At 44.4% G+C, this 13828-nt stretch overlaps 1 long non-coding RNA gene across 2 annotated transcripts; it reads right to left on the bottom strand.

Moving 5' to 3' along the window:
* Positions 1–1262: 1262 nt before the first annotated feature.
* On the bottom strand, positions 1263–13570 carry LOC148000976 (uncharacterized). Of its 2 annotated transcripts, XR_015638815.1 has the most exons (3): positions 13359–13570; positions 4028–4124; positions 1263–2247 (listed from the first exon to the last, which is right to left on the bottom strand). It is a non-coding gene; the product is annotated as an uncharacterized LOC148000976 (long non-coding RNA). The 2 variants fall into 2 exon arrangements; XR_015638814.1 differs by lacking the exons at positions 1263–2247; positions 4028–4124 and adding an exon at positions 7654–11650.
* Between the last annotated feature and the right edge of the window lie 258 nt (positions 13571–13828).

The raw sequence follows: 13828 nt of genomic DNA, 5'->3' as shown, positions 1-13828 counted from the left end.
ACTCTCAGTCACCTTACTTACATCTTCTGATTTATATCCTGCTTTTCCTGACTTACTGGCATCAGTGTAAAATGTAGGGGCTCCAGATATTGGAGTTTCCTTTATTATATGAGGGAGGATCCAGTTAGTTCATTTTATGAACTGAAGTCGCTTGCTTTTAGGGTTTCTGTTGTTAATCTCTCACAAGAAGTTACTGCATGCTCTTTGCCAATGGTCATCTTGTACCCATAAAGAGGCAATTTCTGCATTAGTAAAAGGTACCACAATTTCAGCCGGATCCATTCCAACTAATTGTCGAAGTCTCATTTTACCTTTTAGTATCAATTCAGAGACCTTCTCAATGTAGGTTTTCAGTTTCTTACTCTGTTTATGTGCTAAAAATATCCATTCTAAGATATAATCTTCCCTCTGCATGAGGATTCCTGTAGGGGAATGAGTAGAGGGTAAGATGACTAATATGCAGGCCATCTTTGGATCAATATGATCTAGATGTGTGTCCTGCAATTTCCTTTCTACCAAAGCTAGCTCTTTCTCAGCCTCAGCTGATAGTTTCCTTAGTCTATTTAAATCTTTATCACCTTGTAAGGTTTGAAGTAAATTGCTCAGCTCTTGAGTGGTCAAGTCAATCATAAGCCTCAACCAGTTAATATCTCCCAGTAGTTTCTGAAAATCATTAAGTGTCCTTAATTGGTTTCTTTTGATTTGCATCATTTGTGGCCTAATCCTTTGTAGACTTATTTTATACTCTAGATAATTAATAGAATCCCTTCTTTGCATTTTCTCAGGGGCGATTTGTAATCCCCAGCAAGGTAAGGTTTTTTTCACTTCATCAAACATTCTTTCCAGGATATTTATATCTGAATCAGACAATAGAATGTCATCCATGTAATGATAAATAATAGATTGGGGAAATTGTTTGCAAATCATCTCCAATGGCTGCTATACAAAATATTGACACAAGGTAGGGCTATTTAACATTCCTTGAGGCAGGACTTTCCATTGATATCTTTTTATTGGGCAACCTCTATTTAAGGCAGGTACTGAAAAGGCAAACCTTTGCTTAGTGCCTTCATGTAGAGGAATGGTGAAAAAACAATCTTTTAAGTCAATCACTATAATAGGCCATTCCTTAGGCAACAAAGAAGGCAGTGGGCTCCCAGGCTGCAGTGTCCCCGCCAGCGGGGACCCAGTTATTCAGGGTCCCGAAGAGGCTTTCTACCTGTGGGCCAAATGAGGGTGAAAAGAAGGAGACCAAGCAAAAGTTCTGTTGTCAAGGTCTCGTTTATTGGGATGAACGTTACAGCTTTTAAGGCTTTCAGGTAGGGGGAGTGTCCTTTGTGAAACACAGAGGAGGGGGAAATGAGGATATAGGCAGTGATAGCTGGAGGGAAAGAGGTCAGGCGGTAGATGATGAGGTCAGGCGGTAGACACCGGGTGTTGACTCAGGAGATAACTGGTATTTGCTCGAGCTGAGGCATCCCTTGAATGTTATCTTCCTGTGCCATAAATTCATGGGAGAGGCCTCTGTCCAACAATCTTAAGACTTATGGCAGTCATTTTAGGGGTGAATATCTGTGGCCAAACAGCCCAGAGTCACCTAGCCACTTTGAGCCATGCAGTCAAAAAGCGGCTAGGCCCAAATCCAATACGGCTCTCTATATCTCCCCCGTTATTCTTTTAAAAAAGACCATTAGGTGGAAGTAGTGGTCTGAGAGAGATCAGACATGCCTCACAGAGTGCCCAGCTCAGCCATGGCAAGCCACTCTTGCAGTTAGGACTGCACCCCAATGGCTAGGAATGAACTTATGCTGTAACACAGCGCTCTGGGCTATACGTGTGTGTTTATTGGGGGAGAAACTGGGCAGAGGAGCATTTGACCAGCCCGTACGTTTAAACGGGGTGTAGCCACCTCTGTCTTAGGATCGACCTCTCGAACCCCAGCCTTATCTGTCATAGGATCACCTTGTCGCCCCCAAGGCACCATGTCTTAGATTGGTCAAGGGTCAGAGGAAGTTGCCCGTCGCTGAGGATAGCTACATTGGGTCATCTTCTCATTCCTCTTATTTGAGCCCAGGGGCGAAAGAGTAGGGGCCAGATGGCATTAATTTAAGAGATTGTGGAAGTTGAGCCTCTCCCAATAAGTAGTGGGCACCTCATCTTGTTCGTTGTCTCTCTGGTTCTCCTCAGCTGCTCCAGTCTCCAAGCAATGATAATGTACTGAAACAGAATTTCTAGGCAAAGCAGAATCTATTTGTGATTTAATAAAGTGTGTAAGTCGATGAAAGGCCCAAGGACCAAAGGAAATCAACAAAAGTAGGCCCACAAGGGGTCCCAAAATTGAAGGCAACAGGGTAGAGAGCCATGGGGATGTAGAAAACCAGTTTTTATACCAAGACTCTTGTTGCTCTCTCTCTCTCCTTCGTTTTTCTAGGCTATCTCTCACCTTTTTTAGACTGTCTTCTACAAGTCCAGTCTTACCTACATAAACACAGCATTCCTCTTTTAAGGCTGCACAAAGTCGTCCTTGTTGTAGGAAGATTAAGTCTAGGCCTCTTCTATTCTGTAAGACTACTTCCGACAACGAGGCAACTGAGTCTTTTAAGTTAGCTAATCCATCTCTTAATTCAGCAATATCCTTATCTATGGCTTCACTAAGCTGGTTATAGTATTGATGGGAAGTAATGAGGGAAGCGATGCCAGTGCCTGCACCCGCGGCCCCTAGTCCTAGGAGAACCGAGAGAGTGATGGCAGTTACTGGTTCTCTTTTTACCTTGTGAGGCATATCCGAGCCCTTTTCCCAGGATTTAAGAAAAGTCTCTGGCTCATGTATGCTGAGTCTGGGAAATAATTGAACCAGCACACAGTAATCTTTAGTCTGTAAAAATTGAGATGTTATAACATATGTGGTTAGACCAGTGGAACATGCTAGATAAGTATACTTGGGGGCTTGTAAATATGTATTTTTATTGTCAACGATTATGGTATGATTACATATTTTTAATAATTGTTTAGGGGGGAGCCTGTTCTTCCCGAGGAGGCAGCTTCCTATCCCTGAGACTTCTGTGATAGTGAGTTCTATGTTGTTCCAAGAGAGACTACCAGTGTCATTAGTATATGTGATATTGCCAAAAGTGGCTATACCCTCATAGAAAGGAGGGTTAGCTGAAAAACACATCCAGCATTCCTCATAAATAGAGGTATTTGTCTCCTGTTCATGATATACCAAGGCAAGAGCTGAGGCGTTAAGAACAGATAAAACCAGGCTCGTGGGGGACATAGGCCCAACAGGTATGGTGGGCTGAAAAAGGGTAGTTGGAGGACTAGAGGTATTAAAGGGGGGCTGAGTCACCACCCTGGGTGTCGAGGAACCCTGGCTATGCAATTGAGGGTTAGGCCCAATGGAGGCCTTATGTAAGTTGGGGATGGTTTTAAATAATCTGATTTTGAAGGTTACTCCGGGGTCTCTATTGGCAACATACATCCGGAGACCCCACTCAAACCCCCTATGCCAGTTTTCTGGGTTGATCTTTTTCCCAGCATCAGTAAAGGTTATTGTAAGAGGGTTGCACCAGCCCTTGGAAGGCTCAGTGTTCCGGCATTCCTGGGTTAGGGTACTGTTTCTGTTAGAATTGTGCCACCCCTTTTTTACTGTGATATAATCCCAAGAGGAGGTGGGTTTCCAGTATGCATCTCCTGTGGTTTCACACCCCCAGGAGGCACAATAGAATTGATCCCTGTATCCACACTTATAGTTTAGGGAGCGATCTCTGTGGAATCCGGGGCAGACATAAAAGTCAGTTTCCCTAATGTTGGTGCGTCGATGGACAGTGTCACAACCGACATATCTTTCATTAAAACTAGACCCATGAGGGGCTTCAATTAGGGGTAAGTATTTGTCTTCGAGGCCCCAGTAAGAATTTCCTCCTGCAGCTAGTTTACATAAATCTGGAGTTAATTGTGGCCAGGTGGGGTTAGGGCCAGTGTGGGAGGTGGTAAAGGCAGTATCTCCGGCCTCATTTATAATTACCCAGGTGTAATTCCAAATCTGATAGGGGCTTGACGTTCCGGATGTCAGCACAGTTAGAAAGAGAAGTTTCAGTAGAATCCAGTAGAGCTTCATTGCTCTGAAAAAGAAAACATGCATTTTTCTCAGGCACCACCCTGGAATTTGTTAGAAGGCTTTATCAATCTTGGAATTTGTTTGGAATTTATTGTAAAGCTTTATTAATCTTTCAGGGAGCCATCTGGCTCCCCCCTCTTTAGAATTATAAATACAGGCGGACCCTTTTCCCCAGACTATCACAGGGTCAGGACCCTGCCACTGTCCAGTTAGGGGGTCCTTCCAGAGAACATGAGCATGATCCATCTTGGTTGAGGGGTACCATAAGCGATCGGCGGCTGAACGCCCTTGATTATCCAAAGTTAAGAAATTTAAAACAAAAAGGGCATGGGATAATAAAAATTTTGCGCTGCCTTTAAGGGAATAAAGAGTTTCTTGGGCAGTAAGCTTTAACTGTGTATTCTTAAGGGTTTGATGTGCTCTTTCCACAATTCCTTGTCCCTGAGGGTTATAAGGTATGCCTGTAATATGTTTTATTTGAAATTGGGAGCAAAATTGTTTAAATTTATGACTAACATAGTCAGGCCCATTATCTGTTTTTAGCATTTTGGGCTGTCCCATAACAGAAAATGTGTAGAGCATATGAGCAATAACATCTTTTGTGGCCTCTCCTGTGTGTGCAGAGGCACATATGAACCCACTAAAGGTATCAATGGTAACATGTACAAATTTTAGTTTTCCAAAAGATGGGACATGGGTGACATCCATTTGCCATATTTCTCCTGGGATAAGGACCCTGGGATTAACCACAATGTGTGGCTCAGGAAGTAGGGTCAGGCAGTTTTTACAATTTTTGACAATTTGTCTGGCTTGTTCTCTAGTAATTTTGTACTTAGGCCGCAATGTTTGAGCATTAAGGTGATGGGGTGAATGTGCCATCTGTGCTTCTTGTAAGGAATCACTAAGAGAAGCAGTCATTGTCAGCCTAGTGGCTTTGTCAGCCAAATCATTACCTTTGGTTAAAGGACCGGGAAGATTCGAGTGAGCCCTGATATGGCCCACAAAGAATGGGTTTGGCTGGGCTCTTAGGTGTTTTTGTATTTCTGAAAATAGTTTAAAGGTAGGTGTTGAGGGTTGTATAGTAGAGACAGTCTCCAAGACTTGGAGAGCTCTGACTAGATAATGGCTGTCAGAGAAAAGGTTAAATGATTGATTTATTAATTTAAATATTTCTAAAGCACTATAAAGTTCTACTAATTGGGCAGAAGCATATGGGGTATTGACAGAAAAAGCTTGATCTTTAACAACAAAGGAGGCCTTTCCATTCTTAGATCCATCTATGAAAACAGTTAAGGTATTGGGTATAGGTTTCAGATGTGTAACCTTTGGGAAGACAAAGGGGGTAACATGGAGGAACTGTAATAATTTATCTCCTGGTAAATGAGTATCAAATGTTCCCTGATAAATAGACAGCAGGACTGTCCAGTCATCATGTCTGTGCTGCAGCCAAGCAAGCTGCTCCTGTGAATATGGAGAAATAATAATATCGGGATCGCGGCCAAAATGGCAGGTAGCCAGTTTAAGACCCAAGAAAATGGTCTGGCAAATCAAGGAGGGATAAGTAGGAAGTATTTTAGGGGGGGTTGCGGGCAGGTGGATCCACATTAGTGGATGATTATCTTGCCATAGGAGGCCTGTGGGTGTAAACCTTGTTGCAAAAAGGATCAGATACAGTGTCTTAGAGGGGCTGAAATAACCTATGAATTGTTGGCTGATAGCCTGTTCAACCTTTAGTAGGGACTTTTCAGCCTCCGGAGTCAGAACCCTAATGGAATTAGGATCAGGGCTACCTTTCAGAATTACAAATAGAGGTTTTAAATCACCAGTGGTTAGCTTAAGGTAAGGTCTAAGCCAATTAATATCACCCAAAAGTTTTTGAAAATCATTTAAGGTATGTAGCTGTGATCTTCTAATTGTTAGCTTTTGAGAATAAATGGATGTAGGTTCTAATTGGAATCCAAGGAACAAAAAGGGATATTGTGTCTGAATTTTTTCAGGGGCAATGGTGAAACCCCTTTTTTGTAAGGCCAAAACAATAATTTGGGCTAGTTTTTGAGTTTCCTGTAAACAAGCAGAGGAAATCAATATATGATCTATGTAATGGATGATGTAAGCGGAGGGGAAACGCAGCCTTATTGGATCTATAGTTTGGGCAACATATCTTTGACACAGGGTAACACGCACCACTGAAAGCGAGGATTAGGGCCCACATGGTTAATGACAGGGATAGAAAAGGCAAAGCGGGCACAATCCTCCAGATGAAGGGGAATAGAAAAGAAACAATCTTTTATATCAATGACTATTTTATAAAAGTCTCTAGGAATAGCTATTGGAGAAGGCAAACCAGGTTGTAGGGCCCCCATAGGGACCATAGTTTTATTAATCGCTCTAAGGTCTTGTAACAATCTCCAAGAACCATTTTTCTTTTTTATGACAAAAATAGGGGTGTTCCAAGGTGAAGTGGACTGTTCAAGGTGCCCTTGTAATAATTGTTCCTGCACCAAATGTAGGGCAGCTTGAACCTTTTCTTGAGGCATGGACCACTGATCGATCCAGACTGGATCATTTGACTTCCAAGATATTTTATCAGCCTGGAGTGCAGGAGGAACAGCGGTCTCTATGAAAAAAGGTCTGCTCCTAAACCTCCTCTATCTGTTTTGGGCGTGGGAGTCAAGGGTTCTGTGATTCCCTGTTCATTTCTACCTAATCCTTTTCCAGGGAGGAATCCTGTCCTTAACATTTGGTTAGTAATGACCTCATTGGGACTACACATCATCACCCCCATCTGGGAAAGAATATCCCTTCCCCAGAGGTTAACAGGGAGTCCCTCCCTCACCTCTTCTCTCCACCATGAGATCCATTGTAAATTTTCAGCAGGCTCTAGAATTGCTCTTGCCATATCTTTCCAGTCTTGGGGGATTATTCTATTTTTAATAGCCCAAGAAATCAAGATTTGTTTTACAAATGGTGAATGCATTCCAAAATGAGTTACACTTTTCTTAAATTTCCTCAATTCTAACACATCCATGGGTTGCCATTCAAATTCTTCATAACCCTGTGGATGATCATCATCTGGAGGCCTTTGTTATACACTATCTGGATAGACTAAAGTTTGTTTCCTAATAACCTTAGGTTGGCTTTCTCTAATTTTATCTTCTGTCTCTACCTGAGTTTTTTCTTTAATTGAAAATTTAAATTCCTCCCTTAAGGTCTGTACCCATGTTTCATCTCTCTCCTTCTGTTGTTCCTCCTGTTCCTTGAGTTCCTGAATTCTCTGTTCAAGGCTCTGCCTCCACACTTTGAATTTTTCTTTATATTGTACTTCTAATAGTCTGCTGTCCATTATCTTTTGATTGATTAATTTTAAGAAGTTATTCTCCAAGTCTTGCTTCCAAACCTCATTATTTTCTCTCTGCTGCTCAGTCTGATCTGTGAGATGTTGTATGTTCGGTTCTAATTGAAAGACCCCCGGAGAGGACCTTTCCCTTAGGAGGAGTCCCAAGCGCCCAATGACCGAGCCGAGTCCACTCGGATGCAATCAGCAAGAGGGTTTATTGGAAAACACAGGTACCTGCGGGCACACAGTCTCTTCGGAGGACTTGTGCGCCCAGCAGCTCCAGCATGGGGCTTTTATAGGGATTGGGGAAGCAGAAGCGGGCGTACAGAAGCAGATGCACAGTTACGGGGATTGGTGGATTCAAACGAGGCACATAGACATGTTCACATATGATTGGCTATTTCACATGATGAGGTAATAAGGTATAGCTACACACATTGGCAGGTTTGGGGCGTCCTGGATGTCGGGGGCTGGGGGCTTATCTCTTCCTGCCAGGTGGCCTGTGAGTCAGATCCGGTACTCCTGGTCTGTTCTGCATTCCTTTCCTTTTATGGTCTGTTAGTTCTAGCGGCAGGGCGGGGCTGCCTGGGCTTGCTTTTCACAGTGTTTAGTCCTGAGTCTGAATTTAAAACTTATTCTTTTAACTTCATATTTTTAAACCTCAAATCTGTATAATTTTCCTTTCATTCCCCTCTTCTTCTACTAGGTAATTCTAATCTTAGAATTTTGATATCAAGTCTCATCTTTGGTTTCACCAGTTGTCCTAACTGACTGGTACTGTTGTCTCAGAACCACCAACCACACAGCACCCGCTCGATTTGTAACAAAAGCAATTAACCTGTTTGTCACGCAGGGTCCAAAAACTAAAACCAAGAAAATTATTAGTAATGGCCCAGCCATATAGCAGAGAGTAGGGTAGTCATCCAGGGAGACTGAGTGAACCAAGACTCAAACCAACCTTGTTGAGCGTCTCTATCTTTTTGTAGGAGCCAAACCTATTAACTAGTTTCTCTAACACACATGGACCTATAATCAGAAGCAGAAGCAAAACTAAGAAGGGTCCCATAAGGGAAAATACCAGAGTAGTCATCCAAGGAGATCTACTAAACCAGCTCTCGAACCATCCCTGATACGCTTCTCTGTCTTTTGTCTAACCTTTCTCTAAGTTTATTCATGGAGTCTTTAATTACTGCTGAATGGCAGTTCTGAATTCTCTATAAGCCTTGCATTGCAACAGCAGATGTCCTTGTGCTGCCCTTGCAGCACCTAGATAGCCTTAGCCCTAAGTAATTCTCAACTCCTTTTTTGTGTCTTACTAAGTCTTTAGCATCAGGATTCCAATCTGGACACTATCTAAACCTACACACCAAGGTCATGACTAGCTTTTAGAACTTCTAAACTTATACAGATTGTGATCCCTGAGGCACAGTCGCAAGAAGTGTTAGGAGTACTAACATATGCAATGTTACATCATTTGTAATAGAAATCAAGCCTATCCCCACACCTATCTTGATAAAACCCGGGGCAAACATGAAATTAAGTCTAGGGAGCTTTTTGAAGATCTGAGTTTCCCTCTAGGTCCCAGCTCTCAGCCCCAGCTAGTACACGGCTGGTGAGGGCTGAGAGTTGATGGCTGTCAGGGTGGTCAGCAGCACCAGGTACGGTCCTTTCCAGTGAGTATCTGGGTTCGGTGCCATCGTATGTAGCCGAGTCTCCGACCTGGAACTGGTGAGATGTCTCAGGGGTCCCCAGGGCATAGGCTGCTGCCAGCTCTGAGCAGATTTCTTTCTGTATCACCTGTAGGTCTTTTAGCCTGGCACACAAATCATTATTACTATGGCACTATGACATGTTGGTTCAGTAACATCATCTAATACAGTCAGGGGGGCTGAGGCCCCATTTAAGATCTCAAAGGGGGTAAGGCTGAATCTGGAAGGGGTATTTCTTGCTCTGAAGAGAGCAAGAGGGAAGGAGTGTCACCCAGTCTGCGCCAGTCTCCATGGTTAATTTGGTCAGGGTCTCTTTTAGAGTTCCATTTATTTACTCTACTTGTCCTGAACTTTGAGGTCTGTAAATACAATGTAATTTCCAATCGACCTCTAAATACTTGGCCACACCCTGGCTTACCTTGGCAACGAAAGTAGGGCCGTTGTCTGACCAGATTACCTTGGGCATTCCAAATCGGGGGAAGATTTCTTCCAGTATCTTCTTGATGATTGCAGAGGCCGTCTCTCGTTTGGTGAGGAAAGCTTCTATCTATTCCTGAAAAAGTATCTACAAGCACTAGGAGATACTTGTGATTATATTTTTCTGGTTTTATCTCAGTGAAGTTCACTTCGACTTTTCACCAAACTGTCTAGGTCTCTTTGCCCTGTTTGCTTGCTAAGCATTCACTTATTGACATACCTTATACTTTCTACTGCCTCTCTGGCTAAAATCTTAAAGTCTATTACATACACTTAACTACTTGGACAAACTTTTTATCTCCTAAATGAGTCCATTTCTGTATTTGGCAAAGTGAGTCTTTTCTTTGTTCTCTGGGGGAGTATACCTTTCCCCTCAAGTGTGCCATTGTCCTTTATCTTTTAAGCAATTTGGGCCTTTTCTAAGTGAGGCCAGCCCTTAGTCCGATCCTAGTTCTCAGTGACTGTCTCTTGCAGGCCTGCAACCAGGATAGGCTCCTGCATAGCCATTTCCCGAGCCACTTTATCTGCTTTGTTACTGCCCAATGCCACTGAATCTCTTCCCTCCTGGTATCCTGAGCAATGAATAGTACTCACAGTTGTTGGCTTCACCAGGGCATCCAAGAGATGGCAAAGGCATCTGCGGCACTGATGTACTAGGGGGTTGAGGTTCAGCCATCCTAGATGACATTGTGTTGTCCACCATGGCAGCACCCACTTATCTCTGACCTTCATGAAGAGAACTGTTCCTGTCTGTGGACAAGGTAGCCTCGGCTTTCAGCAGGGGTCAATCAGCCAGTCGCAGAGGTCTTTCCTCCACCCATGGGCTTCTGCCAGTGCTTGACACTCGTGCTGTGGTGGCTCCAGGTCAGGATTGGGCAGCAAGGTGACCAGATTGCCCCCAACAGGTGGAGAATCTAGTCCATGGCAGCTGACCAGTGGTCCCATCTTTTGGGACACTATTCAAAGGCAAACATCAGCCACTCTATCACAGTTTAAGTCCTGGATTGGGTGATAATTGTTAGTGCCCGGCTGGCAGGAGTGATATGTTCCAAGTAGAACAGCGCTAAGCCATTCATCTCCCAGCATCAGGTACTGGTGCACTGAGACAGGTCTTAAGCTCCGCATACACAGTCTGTAGATATGCATACACATGGCCTGACCCAGCCATTTCAGCCCACGCAAGCCATTTTGGGGAGCAATTTTCTCATGAGCAAGGGATGGGGGCAGTCAGGGATGACTATGAACTAGTGGGTTACCCGGCCCACGCCAAGGTCCACTGTTCTTCGGGCAGTCCATAAGTATTGTTTGTTGCCAGTAGGCCCCTGTACCCAAGGTCTTTGGATACTGGCCCACTGGAGCATAGGAGCACAGAGCATTGGGTCCCTGTATCCATAAAACAACTGGGCAGGCTTCCCTCCTATCTCTGCACATAGCCAGCACTCTAGCACCAAGAAGCTCTCCAGTGGCCCCTCTTGTTCTTTCTTGGGCAGTCCCTGACCCAGTGTCCTTTTTCTTTGCATTAGGCACACTGATCTTTAGCCAGGAATTCTCTTCTGTTGCCAGGTACTGTCTTCCTAGGTTCCCTAACTACTGTGGCCAGTATATGTTCCTCTCTTATCTTTTATCTCTCTTTAGCTCTCTAGCTTCCTCTTCTTTTTGTCTCTTTTCTTCCCTAGCTTTCTGCTCTTTTTACCTTCTTTTCTCTTTCTCTTTTAACCTTACTTTCTCTGTAACTTATACTAACTCTCAGCAACTTAGCTTAACCCTTCAAATTTCTGTAACTTTCTCTTCATACCCTTTCCTTATCTTAGCCAGATTGGTGGGGCATTTTCCAGCCCCTAGGAGACCCACCCTTGGAGCCTGGGGGCAGACCTGGAGCACTCCCTACCTTCAGTCGTATTGAAGTCAGTCGGGAGTGAGGGCCTTCCACCCATGTCTGGAACATTCTTTCTGGCCTCTAGCAGGATTCTGTCTTTCTTCGGTGGTAAAGAAGATCTGTAACAGTTACTAACAAGCATCTCACGTGGGATGGTGAGAAAACAAGAAGGGAATCTAGAGGAGAGAGGTCCACTGAAGAGGACAAATAGCATTTAGTCACACAGCTAAACCAGGAGGCCTTTTTTGGACAAAAAGGCCACTGTAAATATAAGCACAAGCTTTGTCTATGAAACAGAAAGGCGAGCAGAGAGGCAGCCTAGCTGTTACCGGCTGTCTCTCTGGACTTAGATTTTCCCTTAAGGAGTACCTACCTCCCTTCAGTGTCAGCTTGGTGGCTTTGCCTCTCAAGAGAACCAGCCTCCAAATGACACTAGGCTTCTAGTAACAACTAATAACAAAAGGATGGAGAGATGGTTAGAACCTGGGTGCTAGATACTAAGCAGCTGACAAAAGAATTATAACCAGTTCACCTGGGGCTTTCAGGACTTTAGTAACAGCCCTTTACCAAACTGTCTCAGTGGGCTATAGGCCCATGGAAAAGAAAACATTAATCCTTACTGGCAAAACAAAGTTCTTCACAGTTGTAGATTCTTTGAAACTATTTTAGGGGCTCTTTTTGTCCCCCAACCTGGGGCATTTTAACCATAGGGACAGGAACTGGCTGCTGTGGGGATAGGACCAAAGGCACTCTCCATGTTAATGATGATCAGTGAGAAAAGTAATTTAATGTTGGAGACTGACTCCTCCCTTGGAATAAGGACAGCAGATAAGGCAGGCTTGCTTAAAGAACTTCTCTAAATTTGCTCTCCTTCTGTGAGCAAATGTCAGAAATTCCTTTCTTGTTTTCCTTATAGTCCTCTCCCACCTCACTCTCAGCCTTTTTAGATAGTTCTTCCCGTAGCATTTCTAACACCGCCTGTCCCTTTTTTTTATAGCCTGTTGACAGCATTTCTGATCTTTTAGGCAGCTACGCACTAAGTGCCATACCGGCTGAAACTCCGCCTTTAAGATTCCTTACTCCCAAGGAAAATTTAAATCTTTCCCAGTTCATCACAGCTGGCTGCGAGCACAAGCACAGATAAAACACTATGTTTTTGTTTTGTTTTTCTTTCCTTTTTTCAGAGCTGGGGACCGAATCCAGGGCCTTGCGCTTGCTAGGCAAGAGCTCTACCACTGAGCTAAATCCCCAACCCCCAAAACACTATGTTTTAAAAATTAACTTTGGCTACCAACCAACACACCGCCACTAGAGCGGGGTCCACAAAATTAAGTTTCTTACTCACTAAGCGTTAAGGGGACCAAGTAAAACTCTTCGACGAACAAAGCAAACAGTTTCATGATTTCAAACACAGTCGTCGGTCCAAAATTTTAAAAACAGTCGTCAGTCCAAATTCAAACACGAAACAAAAGTCAAAAAGACACTAACAGACACAACACGTCCAGAAAACCACAGTCAGGTCACAAAGAAGACAAACAATTCCAACAGTCAAACAAGTAACAAGCAGACTCGCCGCGCGGCTTCGGTACCAAACTGAAACCAAAAATTCAGACGGAGTCATCAAGGGTGCGGATCCCTCCAAAAACGGACGGAGGCGCCACAGATCCGGATCTCCCTCTCCTCCAACCACCCTTGGAACGTCTTCCAGGGCTGCGGGGGAGAAGTCCGAGCTCGTCAGCTCCTTCTCTGGCTCGCCCAGATAGTCCCCAGATCTGAGCCTATTGATCTATCGTTCACAGGACAAGACACAACAGACAAGACAAACGCCGGCCGGCTTACCTCCCGGTGGGTGGTCGGTGATCTCTGGGCGGAGGGTCTCCAAATCCCGGGGCGAGCCCCCATAATGAAAGACCCCCGGAGAGGACCTTTCCCTCAGGAGGAGTCCCAAGCACCAAATGACCGAGCCGAGTCCACTCGGATGCAATCAGCAAGAGGGTTTATTGGAAAACACAGGTACCTGCGGGCACACAGTCTCTTCGGAGGACTTGTGCGCCCAGCAGCTCCAGCATGGGGCTTTTATAGGGATTGGGGAAGCAGAAGCGGGCGTACAGAAGCAGATGCACAGTTACGGGGATTGGTGGATTCAAACGAGGCACATAGACATGTTCACATATGATTGGCTATTTCACATGATGAGGTAATAAGGTATAGCTACACACATTGGCAGGTTTGGGGCGTCCTGGATGTCGGGGGCTGGGGGCTTATCTCTTCCTGCCAGGTGGCCTGTGAGTCAGATCCGGTACTCCTGG

Source organism: Rattus norvegicus, chromosome 15 (assembly GCF_021556685.1).
Source record: "Rattus norvegicus strain SHRSP/BbbUtx chromosome 15, alternate assembly SHRSP_T2T, whole genome shotgun sequence".
NCBI lineage: Eukaryota > Metazoa > Chordata > Mammalia > Rodentia > Muridae > Rattus > Rattus norvegicus.
The sequence above is the reverse complement of the archived record's forward strand: the minus strand, read 5'-3'. Positions and strand labels throughout refer to the sequence as shown.